The sequence below is a fragment of the Oryctolagus cuniculus genome, chromosome 1, assembly GCF_051225735.1.
Source record: "Oryctolagus cuniculus isolate XC-2025 breed Fujian yellow rabbit chromosome 1, ASM5122573v1, whole genome shotgun sequence".
In the NCBI taxonomy this organism is placed as follows: Eukaryota; Metazoa; Chordata; class Mammalia; order Lagomorpha; family Leporidae; genus Oryctolagus; species Oryctolagus cuniculus.
In genome coordinates this window covers 50,306,871-50,329,389 of record NC_142867.1, presented here as the reverse complement: position 1 = coordinate 50,329,389, position 22,519 = coordinate 50,306,871, and the positions used below count along the sequence as shown (strand labels likewise).

The window sequence follows — 22,519 nt, the reverse complement described above, 5'->3', positions numbered from 1 at the left end:
GGTTCCCCAAAGCAGGGTCCCAGGCATGTTTGGCATTCCCAGCAGGCTTCTCCTGCCTCCCCCGACAAAGTGGATTCTGGAATGTTCTGTGTAATGGGATTTTTTTTTTTTTTTTTTTTGGCCAGTGAAGGCAAACCCCAAGAATCAGATAAACACAGCAGCCCAGCCCCCACCCTTCTTGGGGCTCCTGCCGGAGGCGCAGACATGCCCATGACTGCCAGGCCGGCCCTGTGAGATCAGAAAGCTCTCCCTGCAGCCCCAGCGGTGGCGGTGGCTGCTGTGTTTCTCAGAAGAGCCGTGGCCATAATAACAAGGCGGCCGCCTCCCCGCCCGGAAGCCCATCAGTTATTATCTGGAGCACAAACACCTCCCACTTTGTACTAACATTTTGGCAGTTTCGTCCAAACAGAGCACTTAGCGCTGCCCCATAACTCTGCCTTGTAGCTGGGCCCCAGCTTGCAGCTGGCACGGGCAGCCGAGCGGTCTGTAACACACACACACAAATGTCCAACAGCAAAGGCAACGTTTGGGGCTGTTCTTAGGGGCCCGTGCGGCCCCCGCTGCCCACCCTGCTCCGTGGCAGACACAGGAGTATGAGTTCAGATGCTGTGAGACACATTTTTCGGAGAGAGCCCGGTGACGCCAGCCTTGGGGATTACCACAGGATGGATTGTGTGGGCCCGAGTGGCATTCTCCATGCTGGGCCAGGGGCTTCCACTGCAGGCACCTAGGAACTGGGGACTCCGAGGCTGCCCAGTGCCTGTGCATGGTTTGGGCTCCCACCTCCCAGCAGAGCAGGGCTCTCCAAGTCTGCCCCCTGACACAAAGCATGCTGGGAAAACATATGGAGAAGGTAGAGGAAGAAGGAAGAAGTCAGCTCTGGGAGGGACGAGGGGATGGCAGCAGACAGGGCCTGTGCTGTTACCCAGCTTGGCTGAGGGGCCAGGTGACTGGAGTTCTTGGCGTCACAGGTCCTGGCAGTGCAATGGACACTCAAGGCCAGGCTCAGGCACCCCTGGAGAGACAGCGAGGGGCTAACCAGAGCTTGGCTCCACCTTGGAACTAAGCCAGCTGCTGGGGTCTCAGCCCAGGGCCTGGCTTCAGAGAGGCCCACAGGATTAATGTGGGAAACCAAGCAGTCAGCAGGTAAGACAGAGGGTGGCATAGGCAAGCTCCCGTGAGTCCTCACGCACTGCCCAACTTGAGCTCTGTCCAGCATGAGCTGGAGCCCAGGGCCATTGATGTGTAGCCTGCTTTGAGGGGCTGGCCATAGGAGTCCATGGGAACACACACCCTGGCCTGGTGGCCTTCATGGTGGGGCTTCCACTGGGCTCCTTCCCCAGTGGCAGTATTCCCACCCACTGCCCCCAAATGGTGCTCACTTCTCAAGACTCAAGCTGGGGGTCAGCGATGTGGCATGGCAGGTTACGCCACTGTTTGTGATACCAGCATCCAAATTAGAGCGCCAGTTCGAGGCCCAGCTAGCTGCTCTGCTTCCAATCCAGCTTCCTGCTAATGCACCTGGGAAAGCAGCTGAAGTTGGTACAAGTCCTTGTGCCCCTGCACCCAAATGGGGAACCAGAATGGGGTTCCTGGCTCCTGGCTCACACCTGGCTGTTGCAGCCATTTGCAGGGGGCACCTGGTTTGGAACCTGCTCCACCTAGCACATGGTTGAGCAGCTGGGAGCCGCTGCCACACTCAACAGCGAAGAGCTCTCTGAGCCAGGCCCTAGGCTAAAGGGCAGCAACAGTGGGACAAGGGTGACCTCAGGCACGGGCTCATCAGACCTGGAATCAGATTACAGGAGTGACAGCAAAAGGGAGGAGAACCCAGAAGGCTCTCGGGGAAGAGTTCGTGGAGGCGGCGGCCACAGCCTGGCACATGCTGGATGTGTGGAGAGCAAGGGAGGCAGGCCCCAGAGACGCGCACCAGGCTATAAAGGCAGCCTCTGGCTTCCTCCTGCAGAGGGAGCAGACCCCACGGTGACCGGAAGTCATGGGAGCTGAGCTACCTGGTCAGAGCCCAGACCTGCTGGAAACATCTAAAAAAAAAAAATGCAAAATCAAAAAACCTCTCAACTTTGAAGCCCACATTATCTGGGTGACCTTGGCTGATTACCTTAACATTCTGAGCTCCCGTTTCCTTGTTGGCAAAATGGAAAAACAACGCCTACCCTTACAGACCATAAGGCACTCTGCTAGGCAAAGGTGGCCGACAATGATGGGGTTACAGTTGCAGGGGGAAGCAGTGAGGGGCCATTCCTCTACCCGCCCAGTCACCCCATTGGGATCTAGAGACCACAGGCCCCTCCCCCAGGCCAGCAAGGGCTCAGAGCCTCCTCTGAGATCAGGAACCCAGCCCCGGGGGCAGCCCGCTGGCCCTCTGCTTGCCCAGCCACGGCTGGGAAAAGACAGGCCCAGCCCGTTCTAATTATTCCCATGCCGGCATCTGCCTTTGGTTAACTGCGCAGCTCCTCTCACTGGCGTGGAACATCAGCCATAAACAGAGCATCTGCATGGCGGATGCCGTCGTTTAAAAATAGCCCAGCCTTGGGAACCGCATTTCCCTGCCCTCGGAGTTCCTGGAACGGGAGAAGGAGCCTCTTTCGCGGATTGAGCCCTCCAGCTTCCACTCTGGGTCTCCAGGCCAGGCCAACGCAGAGGGGCTGCCATGCTGGTGCAGTTCCCCGCACAGCCACCAGGTGGCGGCAGGCTTGCCGCCTGCGCGTCGCGGTCCCCGGCTGTCTCACCACTTGGCCCCGGGAGCTGGCTGCGGGCAGCGGCTTGGCAGCCTGTGGCTGGGGGCGGATGGCGGGGAGGTGTGGGGTTTCAGCCTCCCCGGAGGGCCCTCACGGCTGTGTGCTGAGCAAACGTTCGGGGCTGATGTCGGCAACATGCGGAACCAATTTTCGGGGAACTCGGGAGCCAAACCATCCACCTTTGGGCGGGAAGCAGGCGTGCCGGGGGCCCTGGGGGATTTGGCGTCTCCCGTTTGGAAAGTCAGGGGTCTCTGGGTGGTGGGGGTGGGGGCTGGGGGTGGGGCGAGGCCAGCCTGGTGAGTGGGGGTGGGGGGGAGGGCTGAGACAAGGCGCCTGGGGCGGGGGTTGGACCCATCCATCCTGGGCTGGAGAGCTAAACTCAGGACTCAGGGTTCAACTACCATTTTTTTATGAAGTACCTACTGTGTGCCTGGCCTTGCCCCCTTGGTTTCCTTGCTTTGACGTACAGAACCCTCACAGCCAACAAGTCTGGGGAGAGTCAGCCAGGCCCCTGCCCAGGGCCCCAGTCTTTAAGGGGACGCCACGACCTTACTGGAATCTGCACCTCCGTGATGAGGTCCTCTCCAACCAAGGAAGAAGTGGAACCGGAGGCTTGTGCTGCTCAAGGCCTGAACTACCCGCCTCTACCTGAACACAGAAGGAGCGTGGAAAGCACTCGCCTCTGATACCCAGACTTTTCCCTTTTTCTGGGTTTTCTACTGGCTGGCCCAGCATGCTGTGCAATCACCCCCATTATGTAGATGATAAGGCTGAGGCCCAGGGGCAAGGAAGGGGTTAAACAAGTCCTAAGACACTGAGGCCGTGTGAGCTTGGACAGGCTGGGGGCTGGGACAGACCCTCTCTTCCGAGGGTCAGGTGTACCCAGCTCCGTTCCAGCCTTGGCCATGGTGTGGAGGGCAGGGAGAGGTGCGGTCACCTGGGGAGGACTGGGGGGTGGGGTCAGCACTTTCCCACCTCTGCTCGCCCAGCCAGGGAAGTCTGCCAGCGCACGCACCTTGCGGGGTCTCCCGTCTGAGAAACCAAGAGGCCCTGGCCCTCCTCGCTCTCCCCCTGCGCTGTCTGCCTGGCCCTGCCAGCATCACGGGCCTGGAGCGCGCTGTGGGGGCTGCCAGGGAGCCGCGGCTAGGGACGGTCACCATGCAACGGGGCAGGTGGGGAGGATGCTGGAGGGTTGGACTTGAAGATGGACAGGGTGCTTCTCAGCACCCTGCTAACACTCTGCTCCCCGAGGCTCTCGAGAAGTGAGTTCCTCCCGGATTTTCATGCCAGCAGAGTGGCAACCAGGCTCCCAGAGATCCAGCCAATCCCAGCCTTCCCTTGTGCTGGCGCCCAGCCAGGGGCTAGCTGGAGCCCCTCCCCTGGTTTTCTCACCGCTGGCATGAGCTCACGGACCAGCGAGCGGTCAGACCCATTCGGCTCTGTGGAAAGAATACCTCTGACTTAACCCAGATGGAGTCGCCAGCCCAGGGGCCTGTGAACTCAATCATTCACCCTTTCCTGGGCTAAACGTGCAGGTTCAAAACAGGCGAAAGAAAAGCCCTGATCTCTGGCTGCACAAGGTTTATGCTGAGTGAAGGAGGTGGATAATAATAGAAGCATCACAAAAACAAATGACAGCATGGACAGGTGCTGCGGGGGAGAGATTCACAGTGCTAAGAGGGCGTGTGACAGGTGCTGAGAAGGCCAAGGGCACCTCCCTTCCCTGGGACAGTGAAGGTTAAGGCTGCCCGGAGGAGGAGCCAAGGACCCAAGGAAGAGGATTCCTTGACAAGGGAACAGCATGTGTAAAGTGTGAAGACACGGAGGAAGGCTCCTGTTCCCCAGTGTAGGAGACACGGGGGAACTGTGTGTAGGGTGTGGGCTTTCCTCTTAAGACAAATGGGGACTGACTGCAGGAGTCCAAGGCCTGGGAGGGGCTGTGGGGCCACCGTCATCAGGTTATTCATTAGGGAACCCCAATAGGGTCACTATGGCCTCCATCTGTGGGGGACTGGGATCCGCTTCCCCACCGTGAGCAAGCCCCTGGGGGCCTGACACTGGAGGGGAGAAGGGGGTATTTGGGAAAGACCTAAGAGCCCAGAAGGCCTGGAATGAAGACTTTATTGATCTCTAGAGTTCGCACTGTTCCTGTACTAAAAGTCTTTCAGGTAGCCATCAACAAATCTCTTGTGTCAACAACATGTGATTATAATTGTTGTTTCTGCTTTCGGAGAACAATACAGAAAAGCTCATCTTATTGTCACAGAAGTCAGCCTCAGCTCGATACTAATATGCTGCTCCCTCAGCAGCATAGATAACCTGTGCCATTCGTCCCACCAAGCATTGCACGTGAGTACCTACTGTGTGCTGGACAGATCTGCACCTGCACTGGGGACAGGGGCAGCCAACAAGCACTGGCCTTGAGGACTGCTCTAACCAAGGGAGCACCTGCCCTCCGGCAGTAGCATCAGCCTCACTGGAAGGATCCCACAGATCAGAGCCAATACGACACCTGTTTCCATACAGTTCTTGGATTTTTAAAAAGCAATCTCTCACCCTAGCACAGGTCAGCCGGGAGGACCCAGAGCTGCTCTCTCCACTTTGACGTGGGTGCGTCGAGATTCTGAGAGCTGCTGCCCCTACACCGTGGGAGTGCCTCTGTGGCAGAGCCCGAGTCTCCAGGGAGCCCAGGGGCTGTCACACATCTGTGTGTCAGCCCCTGCTCCAGGAGCAACAGCCTGGCGACAACACTCATTCTTCCCACATTTCCCAGTTAAAGAGACTGATCAATCAACACATTGCCAAGGAAGGCGGTAGTCATTTTCCAGTCAGCAAGAGGCAGCCTGGCCAACTGGCTCACAGCGTGGACTTCAGGGTAAGGCAAACCTGGGTTTGGACCTACGTATGTATCATGTAACCTTGAACAAATCATGTTACCTCTTTTTGTCAGCTATATAATAAGTGTCATATAGAAGCTATATAATCTATACAGTGTATCAAAATATAAGGCCGATTTACTCTATCACAGGATGCTAACACTCAGGCTGCAGGGGCTCAGTCAGCAGGAGACAGCGGCCAGGTCCCCACCCCATCATGCCTTGCAGTGGGTCTCCCCCTGTGACTGCTGACTCCCAAGATCCACCCATCACCTGCAACCAGTTTTGTGCAAATAAACATTACCATAGACTTGATGTTTTCCTATTTTTTTTTGTAATGTTCATTTCTTTATTTTCAACTACTTTCCAAGACAAAGCAAGAGAGATGTTCCATCCACTGGTTCACTGCCAAAATGCCCGAAACAGCCAGGGCTGGGCCAGGTCACAGCCAGGACCCCTGAAATCCATCCATGTCTCCCTCATGGGTGGCAGTGACTCAAGCACTTGGGCTCCCCAGGGTGCATTCGCAGGGAGCTGGAAACAGAGCAGCCAGGACTGGAATCCGCACTCAGATATGGAATGCAGGTGTCCCAAGCTCCTCGTCTCTGTCCCTGGAGAGCTCTGCTTGTCATTTAGGTGCCAGCTCAACAGCCACGCCCTTCGAATGCCCTCCCCGCACCATCTTAGCCACAGGTGTTCTCAGCAGGTGTGGTAGCCACGGGTTTGGCACAGAGGCCCTTTAGGAGTTGAGAAAGTTTGTTTCTATGCCTAATTTGCTAAGAGGTTTTAACACGAATAAGGTTGAATATTTTCAAGCGTCTTTTCAACTATTGAGATAATCATGGTTTTATTCTTTTTCTATTAATATGGTGAAGTATATTGATTGCTTTTAAAATGTTAGCCCTATCTTGAATTCCTTGAATGAACTTCACTGGATTGTGATGTATTTTTTATTTTACATATAATTACATTTGGTTTTCTAATAATTCCATTAAGGGTTTTTGTAGCTGTAATCCCTGAAGGATATCTGTAGTTTGTCTTTTCTTGTCATGGCTTTATCTGGTTTTGGGATCATGATAATGCTGAACTCTTAAAATGAGCTGGGTAAGTTTGGTATTTTTTCCTTGAATATTTGAATTGGCCCATGATACCTCTGGCTGAAATTTTCTTTCTGGAGAGACTGTGATAAGATACAGAAGGATTCATGGTTTCTACGTTCTTTTTAAAATAAGTTTGGTAATTTGATTTTTAATAATGTATCCTCTTCATCTAAGTTTTCCAAATTTACTGACCAAAAGTCCAAGAGATATTTCAAAATATTTTGTTATCTTTTCTCCGCTCATTCTTGCTATTTGTTACTTTCATATTCTCTTTTTTCTTGTTCAGTCCCATTAGAGGTTTTTATCAATTTTATGGATCCTTTCAAAGAACCAGCTTTTGGTTTCATTGATTTTTCTGTATTGCTTGTCCATTTTCTATTTCATTGATTTCCACTTTTATTTTTATTATTGTTTCCTTCTGCTTACTTTGGGTTAAAAGGGCTTTTTAAGCACTTGGATGCACCCAGCTAAGATGGCAATTGTGTTTGTAAATAGTAATTTCCTCCCCGACTCTTACATTAAGAAAGTATCTATCTGTTGTTAAGTTCCCCAGTCTTTTTTTTTTTTTTTTTTTTTTTTTTTTGACAGGCAGAGTGGACAGTGAGAGAGGGAGACAGAGAGAAAGGTCTTCCTTTGCCGTTGCTTCACCCTCCAATGGCCACCGCAGCCGGCGCACCGCACCTATCCGAAGGCAGGAGCCAGAAGCCAGGTGCTTCTCCTGGTCTCCCATGGGGTGCAGGGCCCAAGCACTTGGGCCATCCTCCACTGCACTCCCTGGCCACAGCAGAGAGCTGGCCTGGAAGAGGGGCAACCGGGACAGAATCCGGCGCCCCGACCGGGACTAGAATCTGGTGTGCTGGCGCCACAAGGTGGAGGATTAGCCTAGTGAGCTGCGGCACCGGCCACCCAGTCATGTTTTTAAAAGCAAGTCAACCTGCCTTGTCATATATCCCATGCCAAGTCGTAAAGGTCTCCGATAAGCAATATTTTTCCTAGACAGAGAAGACAAATAGATGGCAGCTAGCGTGCAGTTGTCCCTCCAGTGGCTGGCAGGCCATTCTCATCAGACTGAACTCGGATGGGAAGTTTTTCACTGTAACAATCTAAGCTGGACCACAATCACTGGACACACAGAACTAATAGAACTGTGGTTCAAAGATTTACACTTCACATTTCAAATATTTGTGAGCTTCTTACAGTCAATGGGTGCATTCATTTGCTGTTACTTGTGCTTCTCCCCTCAAAGCTACCGTTACACTCAGCAGGAACCGAAATTCATCCATTCTCCTCGCTCACTCAGGGCTCTCATCACCACCACCACCCAGCCCTGCACACATGTCCATCATCATTTCTCCTGGCTCGATCCTGCTTGCCTCCCACCCCGACCCCTTTCCCCACCATCAGTCCCTCTCCACCATCCAGGTCGCTGTCATCTTCACGTTCCTCTCATCAGCCCAGGTGCCTGCTCAGTCCCTGGCTCACCAGCCCACCAACCTGCTTTGCTCAGTGGGTTGCTTTCTGGAAGACGGACCCCATCAGGGAAACCTTCCCCAGATGCGTCAGGCCTTCTTTGTGGAGGATGGAGGCATTCAGACCAGGTCTTTGCTGTAGCTGGCCAGGGGGCCCTGCTGCGAAAGATTGTTCCCAAACGACCCTTCTAGCTTTCTCCATTCCCTGTTTGAAGGAGTCTCAACAAGGGACTGAGATCAGATTCTTCCTGCGCATCAACCCTCAGGAGCCCAGTGCCACCATCTTAATCCACTGAGCACTCTGACATGGACTTGTGCTGCAGTGGGTGCCTCTGTGTGTTCCCCAGACCCCAACAGAGTCAACGAAGGAGAAAGACTATCCAGGAACAATGCTTGGAACTCGCTGGCCCCATGTTCATGGGACAGAAGGGACAAATTATGAAAGATTGATAATATGAAGATCTCCTGGCATCATTCATCATATTCCAGTTCAGCACCATCGACACCTTTGGGTTGGCTTATGGAATTGGGCTCCCAACAAGCTAGTGGGATCTGCTCTGTCTCGCTCGGTGCTGACAGCCTGGCAGGCCCAGGGATGGGGGAGGGGGGAGTAGGAGGCAGGCAGCTTTGAGCCTCTCTGGAGGTTGCTGCGAGGATCGTTTGAGGCTCCCCAGACGTTGCTTTCACTAAGCTCGGAGTCCATGCAGGCATTTCTGTCACCATAGAAGCGTTCAGCTGGGTGTCACTGTCCTAGCCCAGCTGGTCACTGCGACTCTCCGAAGGGTTATGCAACTAAGTGCTTTGCAGTGAGCTCCAGGCAGGCTCCTGGGTGGTGCGGAGGCTGACAGCCTGTGTCCTGCGTGGTGTCCTGCCTGCCTCGAGCCTGGGGAGGCGCCTGTGCATGCACCCACAACTCTGAGAAGGGTTAGGTCTGTGCAGTAGGACTTAACGAGCATTCGCATCGTACCAAGCCCTTTGCCAGCAGCCGGAGGCTGTGCCCGCAGGGGATCTCCCTGTCAGGGTGGGAGGCAGAGTGTACAAACTGCATGACCCCCACCCACCCCAGGCAGAGCGCATGGTGCATGATGGGAGCCTCGGAGCACAAACTAACTGAGATTAGCATCGACAGGAGAGCAGGCAAAGGCTTTCGGGACTCGTCCATGTCCAGGTAGTTACTGAATGGCAAATGAGAGCCCCTGGTGGGGCCGGCCTGCTCCAAAGCCAAGAGGGAAGGCGTGGCACAGTGGAGTGGGACTGCGAGCAAGTGGTGTTTGCGGACTGCAAGTGGGCTGAACACTGTGCCTGAGTTCCACACGGTCCATACTATGGGTTCCTGCTCACTAAGTACAGACAGACCACGAATATTCACCCCAAAACTCAGGTATAAAAGAACTGGAGCTGTGTTTTCTGCCATAAGTGGTCCATTTGCAGGGAAGGGAATTGGGGTCTTGATTGTGGGGAGCAGCTCGGACTAGACTAAGTTACTGGAATTAAGACTTATTCTATGCATCTGCTCTCCTCTGTGGGGAGCAGCTCGGACTAGACTAAGTTACTGGAATTAAGACTTATTCTATGCATCTGCTCTCCCACAATATGGCGCTGGGAGAGAAGTAAACAGCTTCCGCACAGCTGCCTCCAGTTCAACCAATAAACTGTAGGACCTGCTCCTGATTGGAGAGCATCGTACTCGGCATGTGGGCAGCCGAGTTGGGATTGGCGGAGGAGGACTATAAAGGAGGAGAGAGACGGCATGCACCAGGAACATCTAAGGGGAACATCTGAAGGAACACCTGTGCAGCCCCCCAGAGAACCGGCCGGCGGTGTGCCGCTCCCCTGCGGAAGTGGGGAATGCGGCCAGGGGGAACTGCCCTTCCACGGAGGTGGAAGGGATAGTAGCCAACCCGGGAAGAACCAGCAGCAAACCCGGGGAGGGCCGAGCAGACGAAAGAACAGCGCAGGGTCCTGTGTCGTTCCTCCACGAAGAGGGGGAGCGACATAATGGTGCCGTGACTCGGATATGAAGCCTAGGCAGGGCTTAGTGTCGTTCCTCCACGAAGAGGGGGAGCGACATAATGGTGCCGTGACTCGGATAGGAAACCTAGCTCGGATAGGAAACCTAGCTCGGATAGGAAACCTAGGAGGGAAGAAACGGGAAGAAGTGGAAAAATACCGGAGAGAGAGACTAGCAAAGAGCCTAGGGAAAAGCCGGACGGAAAAGGTGCCGGAAGAAGCTATTGAAAGCCTAGGCATAGACTTGGATATGGACTGTGGGAAAGAAGTTAGGATTTGAAAGCGAAAGTGAAAGCTTTCATAGACTCGGATGCGGACTATGGCGGGGAAGCTAGGAGATTGAAAGCGAAAGTGAAACCTGGAGGAGGCTTGGACTCGGATACGGACTGTGGGGAGTAGCCAGGAGAAATGAGAGGAATATTGTTGGAAGAAAACTTAAGGAAACATACCGGGTAGAGAGAAATGTTAGGGAGGATGAAGCCGCGAGTGCAGGCCAAGCCATCTTGGAATTCTTCAAGTCACCCCGGGGAGCAAGAGGCGAAGATCTGGAACCAGAGGCAGAGACGTGGGCCGCCAGGATTCGCCAGGTTAGTCCGGGGAACTTGGACTGAATGCCGGTGGTGGCGGAAACATTCGCGAAAGCCGCCGCGTGCAGAGAGAGCACGGGGCGTTGGCGCGAGGCCGTGGTGCGGGCGCGAAGTGCGTGGAGACCGCGGAGCGTGCGCGCAGAGCCGGGAACCCGCCGGCGGGGCGAGGCGCCGGGAAGCCGCGCAGAGCCGTGAAGCCGCCGCGGGGCGGGCGCCGGCGGGGCGAGGCGCCGGGAAGCCGCGCAAAGCCGGGAAGCTGCGCAGATGAGAGAGGCGCGGGCTGAAGCGGCTCAGCCGGGAAGCCGCTGAGAAGCAGCCTCGGGGCGGGCGCAGCCGGGAAGCCGCGGGGATAAGAATGAGAGCGGGAAGCCGCAGGGATAAGAGAAACAGAAGTTTAGAAGTAAAGTGAGAAAAATAGGAATGCTGGAAGATAGAAGTAAAATGGGAGAAATAGGAATGCCCGGAGATAGAGAAATAGAGAAATAAAAAGGCCTCCCTACAACACTGCAATGTGAGAGCTTGGATTCGGTCTGCCTAATCAAGTGAGGCGATGAGCACCTGCGGGCAGTTAGCAGCTTATGCGCCGCAGGTCACCGAAGACAGGCACGAATTAACATCAGTAAGGCTTCCCCACAATACAACAATATTAAGCTTGGATTCGGTCTGCCTGATTTAAGGCGGTAAGCGCCAGCAAGCAGCTCGACCAGAGTATGAGCTGCAGGTCACCGAAGATAGGCACGAACCAACACTAATAAGTCTCCCCCACAATAAGGCAATGAGAAGGCTTGGATTCGGTTTGCCTGATAGGTCTTGTAAGTCCCCTGCGGGCAGAGCAGAGCATGCGCTGCAGGGCACCGAACACAGGCACGCATCAGCGCCTAAAAACCTCCTCACAATGGCGAAGAGAGGACCCGGATTCGGTTTTCCTGATTGATAGGACTTGTAAGAGCCTGTGGCAACTCTAGCAAGTAGAGCAGAGTGTGTGCTGCGGGACACCGAAGACAGGCGCGTATCAACGCCAAAAAAATAAAAAGAAAGGGGGATCTGTGGGGAGCAGCTCGGACTAGACTAAGTTACTGGAATTAAGACTTATTCTATGCATCTGCTCTCCTCTGTGGGGAGCAGCTCGGACTAGACTAAGTTACTGGAATTAAGACTTATTCTATGCATCTGCTCTCCCACAATATGGCGCTGGGAGAGAAGTAAACAGCTTCCGCACAGCTGCCTCCAGTTCAACCAATAAACTGTAGGACCTGCTCCTGATTGGAGAGCATCGTACTCGGCATGTGGGCAGCCGAGTTGGGATTGGCGGAGGAGGACTATAAAGGAGGAGAGAGACGGCATGCACCAGGAACATCTAAGGGGAACATCTGAAGGAACACCTGTGCAGCCCCCCAGAGAACCGGCCGGCGGTGTGCCGCTCCCCTGCGGAAGTGGGGAATGCGGCCAGGGGGAACTGCCCTTCCACGGAGGTGGAAGGGATAGTAGCCAACCCGGGAAGAACCAGCAGCAAACCCGGGGAGGGCCGAGCAGACGAAAGAACAGCGCAGGGTCCTGTGTCGTTCCTCCACGAAGAGGGGGAGCGACATAATGGTGCCGTGACTCGGATATGAAGCCTAGGCAGGGCTTAGTGTCGTTCCTCCACGAAGAGGGGGAGCGACATTGATCATTTAAGTGAGCGGTTCTCATACATTGAGGTAGCTGGAAGACTTGTTAAACACAGATGCCTGGGTCCCAGACACTCGGCTCCCATGGGTCTGAGGTGGGACCCTTGAATTTGAATTTCTAACAAGCTCGCTGATGATACTGGACTGGGGACTACTTTGAGCAGCACGGGCTTGGTCACTTACCTGAGGTCACTCTGCTAGTACACGGCCATCTGGAATTTCAGTTCAGTTCCATCCGATTCCAAGCCCAGAACTTTTGCCTTTAATCAACAGACTGGGAGGTCTTTATGCAGGTAGATGTTAATTCTGTTTTTCTTGCTTAGAACCCAAAAGTTCACTATGGTCTATCACACTTGTTTAGAAAGTAAAGCACAATAATTTTCAGCCACCCTTGCTTCATCATTGTCCTTTTAAAATGCTGGCCTTAATCCTGCCCTACAAAAAGGATCTCCTTCTCCACGCACATAGAACTTCATTATGTGGGCCACTTAATTACATGCAGAAAATGGAATGAAATTTCATATGTCCATATGGAATTGTGTTCGGCTGTATTTTTATAATGTTGCTTCCAGCCATCGTGTGAAAGTTATAACGTCACTGCCACATAATTTCTTGGAAATTCTCACCTAATATGGGTAATGCTAAAGTCAAATAAACTTTTTTTCTACCCTTTCCCTCCCCCCCCCCCTTCTGCAAATAATGTAATCAACCGCTGCTACGGTGAAGGTTAAATGCATGGCAAACTCCAGAGGATTCAGAACCTAAAATTCAGCTGGGCCCCCAAGGCCGCACCAAGATGTGGTGGCCAGAGGGGAGAGGCTGCTGCTCCGCCCCTTCCCACCCTCCTGGGATTTGGATAAACTACCAGGCTGAGCCTTTGCCTTTTCTCTAGGGATGGATAAGGAGACGATCAAGCAGAGGAAGCCACGCGGAAAGTGGGGAGACCTTACTGTGGGCACCCAGAGAGGGAGGAGGAGAAAGCCTGCAAGGCACGGGGTGCTGCCCCCAGGCTCAGCAGGAAACCACCGAGGGACCTGGCAGATCCCAGTCCACTTAAGTGTTGGAATGCAAGCTCAGGACGGCTTGGGCTATGTTTAGTTCGGTTCAGTAAACACTCACGGATGAGAACCAAGATGCTAGCCCTGCGCTAAGTGCCGAGGCCTTGCAGGGGAATGTGACACTCCCCTGCGTGCAAATGAGTGCCGGGCGGCTGTGCTGGCCATCGGCGTGAAGCAGCAGCACTGTCCACCACATTTAGGATTATGCAAAACGGTGATGTGATCCGACCTGCAGGTTAGAGCAGGCCACCTTGCCTCGAGACGGTGTGGTGGGCTCGGAAGCAGGAAGTCCGGGTGGAACATTCCTGTGGGTTCCAGAGATCTCGAAGCTCAGAACCAAAGTGGGGCTGTCTGGGAAGCCGGGGAGGCACAGCTGATAAATGCTGAGGAGACGGAAGCAGGAGCTTTGTCAGGAGAGTGGGAGCGGGCAGCAGGGCTGCCCAGGTCCAAGTTCAGATGGGCGACTCTCATCTGTATCAGCACAGCTGGAAGCACCGATTATTTAATCAATTATTTCTGCATTGAGTTAAATCGATCATCATCAAACTAATCTCTCTAAGCCTTTTTCTCAGTTCCCAAGAAGATCAAGTTCAAGAGTGTAAGTAAAAAAGCCTCGCTGTGTGTCTGACCCACGGTGGGCACGAAAGGACTTCCTGCTGACGATCCAGAGGACAGTCCAGAATGTCAGACTCAACATTTGCCTACACATTCCTGGAGCGTCACTGAAATACTAGCAAAGGCATAAGCCCAGAGGGGACAGAGGGCGGTGGAGAAGACTTTAACACTGAAACTTTAGATGGGAGTTGGGAGAGCAGACTGCTGAATGCAACCGATTTGGCAGGCCCAGGAAGCTGAAGCCTGACCAGCAGCAGGCACGGGCAGAAGCAAAATGGCTGACTTTGCGGCATCTCTAACCTGGAGAGTCTAAAGGTGCAGGCATTGCTCCTGGCGCCCCTGGAGGTGATGGTAAAGATGAGGCTAACCCAGATGCACTGGCTTCGAGTGTTTAAGAGGTAATTGGATCCTCTGCCCAACCATGGCTGGGGCTGGCCATGCCCTGTACAAGCAGAAAACTGGGGATTATGGTCTCTAAAAGACACAGCATAGGGCAGCGTGGGGAGGAACTCGGAACGCCCGCATCCCTTGGAGTGCTGCGGTTTGAGTCTCAGCTCTGCTTCCAATTTCAGCTTCCTGCGAATTCACATGTGGGAAGGTAGCAGGTGAGGGCTCAGGTACTTGGGTCCTTGTCACCCACAGGGGAGACCTGGACTGGGTTCCAGGTTCCTGGCTTTACGCTGGCCTTTTCCTGGCTGATGGGGGCGTATCTGAGGAGTAAACCAGTGAATGGAAGATAGCTCTCTCACTTTCTCTCATCTGTCTTCAAATAAATAAAAGTAAATACATTTAAAAAATAAAAACGCAAGATTAAAGCAGAGAATCTCCAGACGTTGGCCATGGCCGCTGGGCGGATACAGTGGGAGTGGCATTAGGGATAGCCCCCTGCCCCACCTTCTGAGGGCTGGCCGGCAGGCGGAGACCCTGGCAGGAAGCTGGAGGGCCCTTTCTGGGCGACTCTTGGAGAAAATCTAAACATGCTTACGTTGACGTCCTCTGAGGAAACTGCCCGGCCACGGTGTTCACGATCAAGATTGAAATATGGCCAGCACCCCCGTCCTGCACCAACTTCCCATTGGAGACTTTGTTCCTCACGTTCAAAGACGAGAAGAGAACCAAGGTTCACTACACCACTCAGGAAGCTTTCGGATATGAAAACAAGACCAAACCAACAAAATGGGCAACCACTGTGCAAGCTGCGTAAGATGGGGGATCATTTTTGCTTGTTTCTTGCGTTATCTAATTCCTAGTCAGCTGGCATAGGTGATAAGCATTCGATGAATGCTGTCTGAATGAGTGAATGAATGAATGAAAAAATAGTAATCATGCAAGGAGAGTAAAGAAGCTCTCATTAATATTTTCAAAGGGATAAGCAAAGCTATACCATCCCTAAAGGAAGCTCAATATTCTGTACAAAAAACGAATTGCTCAGGAAACAAGAGTACTCGCAGCCTAATGATCAGAACAGAAACTAGAAACAGAATGGAAATTTGGAACATTTGCATGACAGCAAACACCTCTGTTTTCTTCACAGATGTACAAAAGGGCTTCAAAAAGGCTACAGATTACTGGGATTAGAATATAATCCATGAGGGGCTGATGCTGTAGGGTAGGTAGTGGGTAAGGCCGCTGCCTGCAGTGCCGGCATCCCATATGGGCACCGTTTTGAGTCCCAGCTGCTCCACTTCCAACCCAGTTCTCTGCTATGGCCTGGGAAGGCAGTAGAAGATGGCCCAAGTCCTTAGGCCCCTGCACCCACGTGGGAGACCCAGAGGAAGCTCCTGGCTTTGGATAGGCCCAGCTCCAACTGTTGTGGCCATTTAGGGAGTGAGCCAGTGGATGAAAGACCTCTCTCTCTCTCTCTCTCTCTCTCTGTAACTCTGCCTTTCAAATAAACAAACATTAAAAAAAAAAAAAAAAAAAACAAACAAAAAAAAACATGTAACACATGGACAGGCATTTAGTCAAGTGGTTAAGGTGTTTGATCCCACACTGGAGTAACTGGGTTTGAGTTGCATCTCCAGCTCTCTGTAAATTCAGATCCTGGGAGGTTAACAGCAATGGCTCAAGTAATTGGGTTCCTAGATCCCAGCTTCGGCCTGAGCCAGGCCCTGCCAGTGTGGACACTGAGGATTTAGGGAGTGGAGTGGTAGATGGCAGCTAGTGTGTGTTCTCTCTGCCTCTCAAATAAATAAAATCTGTTTAAAAGATAATGTGAAGAGCCACCGCTATGGTGTAGTGGGCTAAGCCTCCACCTGCAGTGCCGGCATCCCATATGGGTGCCAGTTCATGTCCAGCCTGCTCCACTTCTGATCCAGCTCTCTGCTGTGCCCTGGAAAAGCAGTGGAAAATAGCCCAAGTCCTTGGGCCCCTGCAGCCAGGTGGGAGACCCAAAAGAAGCTCCTTGCTTTGGGCTGGTCCAGCCCTGGCCATCGCAGCTATTTGAGGAGTGAACCAGCAATGGAAGACCTCTCTCTGTCTCTCCCTCTCTGCCTGTAACTGTACCTCTCAAATAAATAATCTTTGTTTTTTTAAAAAAAAAGAGTAATGTGAATTGCCCATGTGGTTTTTGAAGCCTCTTGCATGACCTAGGGCTTTGAATTCTGCCAGACACATAGTAGGCATCACAATCCACAAATAAACACACAATCTCACAAAATCCACATAGCCACAGTGTGACGTGAGCATTCTCATTGCCATTTTACAGATAGCGAAGACAAAGTTTAGAGAGGTCGAATGACTCACTTACCAACACACAGCAGCTCAGGAATGGAGTCGGAAGTCCCAGTTTGCCAAATCCTGACAACTGCCTGGTTTCTGTTCGTGTGTGTTTGCCTTCGACTGGCACCACACGCCTTTCTCCTGAACCTATTCACCACCACCCCTACACTTCTCAGCTGGAGCCGCCATCGGAATTACCTGGGGAAGAGGGAGCTTTGAAAAATCCCAAAGCCCACGTCATACCCCAGACAGCAGCTAAAGCCAAACGTTTGGAGATTTCAAGTGTTTTCAAAGCTCCCTGATTTGAGTATTTAAAGGGTTTAAGTTATCGCAGGTGATTCCAAGATGCAGCCACAGTTGATAACCACTGCTTTAATCCAGTGCTGTTGCTAAGCGGAGCTAGAATTAGCTAGGTGGCCGTGAGATGAGGCTAACGTGCCTTGGGATGTGCCCTTCCTCGGAGTTGGGTCTGCTTCTTTCTCTAAGTGGTCTGGCTCAGAATCCTCTCGCCCACCCAGTGATCTCAATCTGCATGAACGCCAGCAAGTGTCTGAAGGTCAAGAGCGATTCAGCACCCCCACCCCCATTTCCCAGGTATCTGCGTGACACCTGTGGCGGCCCATGGCCCATGTATTTTGTGGCACGCACTCCTGTGGGATGGGGGTTACCAACACTTTTGTCGAGAGCCTGATGGTAAATAGCTTCTGGGCGTTATATAAGCACAACCTCTATCGCAGCCACTCCACGCTGCTGTCCCCGGGCACACACAGCTGTAGGCAATGATTTTAAAATGGGCATGGCTGTGTTCCATGAAAAATCTATTTACAAAACCCAGTATGGTCTGTAGAGTCAACTCACGGGTCCTAATTTCCTGACCCCTGCTCTAGATGTTGAAGCATTTTGGCTTTCTTCAAGGTAGAACCCATGTTCTCTGAACAACTGAGAAGTGAGACAGGAGGGGTGGCTACTCTGGGAATCACAGCCCTGTAGCTTGTAAGCAAGAAAAACACAAAAGGAAGGAGTTGGAGGAGGAGGAGGCAGAGAAGGCCCAAGCCCCTGAGCCACTGAAGCAAGCCCAGGTCCCATACGGGTATTCTGTTTCTGCAAGACAAAGCAAGGTCCTTCCTGTGCATGTCAGCGTCGGTCACAGCAGAGGCAGTCCTGGAACCACCCCTGCACCTAGGGAGCGCCTGCTCTGGGCCAGCCCTCTGCTGGTGTCAACCAAGCAAGATGGACAAGACCCTCACCCCAAGGATTTGTCAGTGCTCTACTGAGAAGATAGGTTCATTGAGGGCTGACCACGGTGTGATCCTTGCCACCAACCAGCAGTTAGCCTGTGTTCACTGAAGGTGAGACCACACAGGAGCGCCCACACCACCCAGTCACTTGGGCTGTGTACTGAAGTGTCCCTTGTATACTGAAGTCTTGCTTCCCAACTTGCTTTTCCCAGGATGCTCATTCTGTGCAGGATCCCATACGCCCCCGTGCCCAGGTCGTCTCCTCCTGGGTGTCCAGTTTCCCTTTGCGGACTGCCCTGTGTGACTTGGGGTCCGAAGGGAGGGACAGCTGGTTTGGTCTCGTTCTATCTGCCAGGCCTCAGTGGTGGGTTCAGCCATGGTTGTGTGATCCAAGCCAGGCCACGCCACGGTCACTCAGCTCAGGTATGTTTGTAGGAAGCTTTTGAGAAACAGATGAGCTCCTCCTCCTCCCTGTGGAATTACAGCTGAGGGAAGAGTCTGGCGCTGCCCAGGGGTAGCTCATGGGAGAAGGCGGACAAAGGCCAGCCAAGAGCGGAGAGACAGACTGCGTCTCCATGCGGCTCTCGGAACGCCTGAGTGAGCCAGGCCTGCCCTTCCTCAGTTCTCTGAGCCTCCACATCTCTTTCTGCCCCACGAACCACTGAAACTGGGGTTCCAGCATTTATAGCCAATAAAAGCTGAGCAACGTGGCATTTAACCTCAGCAAAGCTTTATGGGGTTTTGTTTGGTTTTATTTGTTCCCAGGTGTCTTTAACTCACTAACGCCAAACAGAAAACTGGATGCAATTCACACATCTGATTGGTCTCACCCCTAAGGACTACAGGAGAGAAATTAATCAATAGTTAACCTTCGTTAGCAAGTCTTGCATTTCTGTAGTCTCTCATTATTGTGGAGTTGACTGAGATTTTGGGTTAAATTTCATTTCCTCCTAACGTCATATTAAAATTTGTGAAATTAATTTTGGTTCCAAGTTTTGATTGGACAATTTAACTCTTCTGGTCTCCATTTCCCAGATTTTCTTGTTTAAATTAATTGGACTTTCGCCACCCCTTGCAGTAAAGTTGCAAGACTAAGAGTCCCAGATAGCACACTCTGTTTGGCAGGGGTTTGACAGTTAGAAGCTTGAAAAATGGCCCGTTTTCTTGGGCTGTGTTTACAGCTGCAATATCGACCCTATGGTGTGTCTTATCTGACGCAGTCCAAAGGCCAGGAACATTTGTATTTTCCATAGCTTTGTCCAGGGCAAGTGTACTTGGCCGATATACCTCAGCACGTCCACCACCTGCCTTTCCAGCATTTGCGGGTCCTGGCTACCTCGGCAGCCGGAGAAATAGCGGTGTCCTGGCCCTGGACCTCAAGGAGGAGATGGCTGCGTGGGGATTTCCTTCCCATTTCGCGAATGACTCAAACCCTCGACTTTAGCAGTGTTGTTATTTTCAATATTCACAAACAAGCACCTTCTTCCAAGTCAATTACTTTCTTTAAAATGGGCAACAAATGCATTTATCTGATTTCGTAGGGATTTTTATCCAAATGGAGCATATGAGTACTGCTTCTCACTTATTATCCTACTCAACTGTGACTTAGTGCAGTGTCATGTCACGTCATGGAAGAATTTAATGTGTCCACGGATCAGGATCCTGATTGTTCTTCTGTGGTCATATAATTCTCCAGGGTTCTTTAGGCCTAGTTTTCTTGTCTGCCTGGGTTATTTACTAAGATCAGTGCTTCTTTCATTTCCAAAAGTATGTTCAGGGACTGGTGTTCTGGCACACAGGCTAAGCTGTGCTTGCAGTACTAGCATCCCGTCTCAGAGTCCCAATTTCAGTCCCTCTGTTCTGCTTATGATCCGGCTCCCTGCTCAAGTGCCTGGGAGAGCTGTGGAACATGGCCCAAGTGCTTGGGTTCATGCTACCCATGTGGGAGACCCGGATAGAGTTCCAGGCCATTGAAGAATGAGCCAATGGATAGAAGACCTCTCTCTCTCTCTCACTCTGTCTCTCCCTCTCTGTCACTCAGCCTTTCAAATAAATACATCTTTAAAAATATATCTAAATTCTATCTTTGTCATTCACAGTAAGGACCTAAGATCATTTCATCCTTCTCATGTAACAACACTTACAATGTAAATATTGAGTGTTTATTAAAATTAATATGTAATAGTACTTTAAAATAGAATTATAAATAAGACTCAAATAAAATAATGTGCTCATAATTGTCCTTGCCTCCAGAGACCTTGTTTGGGTTCATATGATGATATCCCTTTGCTGATTAATGTTAATCCAAAGTCAGAAACTTAATAGATTGCTTTACAGTTGATGTTGTTTTTCTTAATCCAACTTTATGGGTATAACTGATGATATAGGTCATAACAAGGACTGTTAAAACATCAAACTATGAGTTCCTGAGCCTGAGAAATGCTAAATAATTTAGTATGTAATTTATGGCTCCTAGAACTGATTACTGCCACTTAAAAATATCTTTTACTGTATCGATATTAGCAGTGTTGACAGAAATATCAATACAGGTAGGATATTGCCAAGGGGGGTGACTGGCATTTTGCTGATTAGTGGTATTAATTTCATTGATGGACTTCTATAGAAAAGAGTACAAGGGCTCTTCACAAAGTTCACAGAAAATGCTTATTAAAAAAACTATTCATGCATTTCAAAATTTTGCATCAAAATAGATTTATCTTTTAATTCTATTTCCATGAGCTTTTTGAGGTAGCCTTGTACAAGTCAAATTCTATGGCAAATACTCGGGGTGATTCACTCTGTCTATCCATACACACACTGCAATTTGACAGCTTTGAACATTTCCAGAAATAACTGGACTACTGCTGAGAGGGGCAGAAAAACACCCAGAAATTTCTGACCAGTGTCTTTCCTGTTATGCTTGCGACTCACTTATTGTTTGTTCTAAGCGGGTGCATTGGTGAGTTTCCTGCCAACAGCTGGGTTTCTGGACCCTGATAACTGCACTCTGATTGTGGCAGGAATGGACCAAGGCTTCATCTCTCAATGCGGAGCCCCCGTAGACATGCCACACTTAGATCAACACTGCATCAAGTGCAAGGCCCTGTGAAGGTGGGTGGTAGCTGCAGGTGGTACACAAAAGCCTCAGATAAACAACTAGTGGAGTAGACGGCACCATGGTCCCAGCAACACTTCCAGCTCCATACCAGTTCCATGTGGGCTTACCACTGCCCCATCGAAAGATGGAATTCTTCTCTTGAACAGGACATGGATTTGTAATTGCGGGGATGAACGGTGCACAGCGGAAGTGATACTGTTAGCTGCTACAGAACACAGAACCCGGCCTGCTCTAGCCCTCTTGGGCTGCTCACCCTTGATGCTCCGACACCCTGCTGTGAGGCAGCCCAGGCCACAGGAAGAGGCATTCTGGCCACATTTGGGGTTGCAGCTAACAGCTGGCACCCAGCGCGAAGCATCAGAGTGAATGAGCCCTCACTGCATTCTAGCCCCGGTCTTTGAGTGTCCTAGCTGAGGTCCCACATATTGGGGAACTTAGAAGAAAAAGGCCGCCTCCTTTGCCATGTTCAAACTTCGGGACAAAGGGGCGGGCATTGGATGCGGTGGCGCCACTCGGGACAGCCACACCCCACCCGGGGGTGCCTGGTTAGAGCCCCAGTTCCTCTGCTCCAGACCCAGCTCCCTGCTAATGTGCGCTCTGGGGAGCAGCATTGATGGCTCCCACGTGGGAGTTCCTCTCTCCTGCCGTCCGCCTGACCCAGCCCTGGCTGTTGAGAGCCTTTGGGAAGTGAACCAGCAGATGGAAGATCTCTCCCTGTCTTTCTCCCTGTGTCTCTCAAATAAAATGCAAATAAGTAATTGTTTCAAAAATGTATGCACCCATAGTGAGGATAATAAATGGCAGTTTTTTAGCACTAAGTTTTGGGGAAATAGTTACTAAGTCACAGTGCCTGGAACATAGCACTCACCATGGAGTAGGGAAGTTGTTACAAACTCCGGAAGGGGCAGACCTCAAAGAGAACGAGATCCAGTCTGCCCATTCTCAATGGGGCCACATCACCCCCAGCGAGGTGGCAAGCATTAGTTCTCTGAGGGTGAGAAATCTTATTTCTTTTAATGAATAAAGCACAGATCTACAAAGAGTGTGTAAACAGATAGATAGCAAACCTGTGGTATTACAATTTTCAGGGGTAGGGGCCAGTGCTATGGCACAGAGGGTTAGGTCATGGCCTGCAGTGCCAGCATCCCATATGGGTACTGGCTTGAGTCTGTCTGCTCCACTTCCCATCCAGCTCTCTGCTAATGCATCTGGGAAAGCAGTAGAAGATGGCCCAACCTTGGGTCCCTGCACCTACATGGGAGACCAGGAAGAAGCTCCTGGCTCCTGGCTGTTGCAGCCGT

The 22,519-nt window shown here is 51.7% G+C and overlaps 1 long non-coding RNA gene across 1 annotated transcript in view; it reads right to left on the bottom strand.

Annotated features, from left to right (window-relative positions):
- Positions 1–18,863, bottom strand: part of LOC149128389 (uncharacterized) — an 85,873-nt gene extending 67,010 nt beyond the window's left edge. Inside the window, exon 1 of the long non-coding RNA XR_016230878.1 lies at positions 16,891–18,863. This is a non-coding gene — a long non-coding RNA (uncharacterized LOC149128389). The remainder of the gene's footprint in view (positions 1–16,890) is intronic.
- Between the last annotated feature and the right edge of the window lie 3,656 nt (positions 18,864–22,519).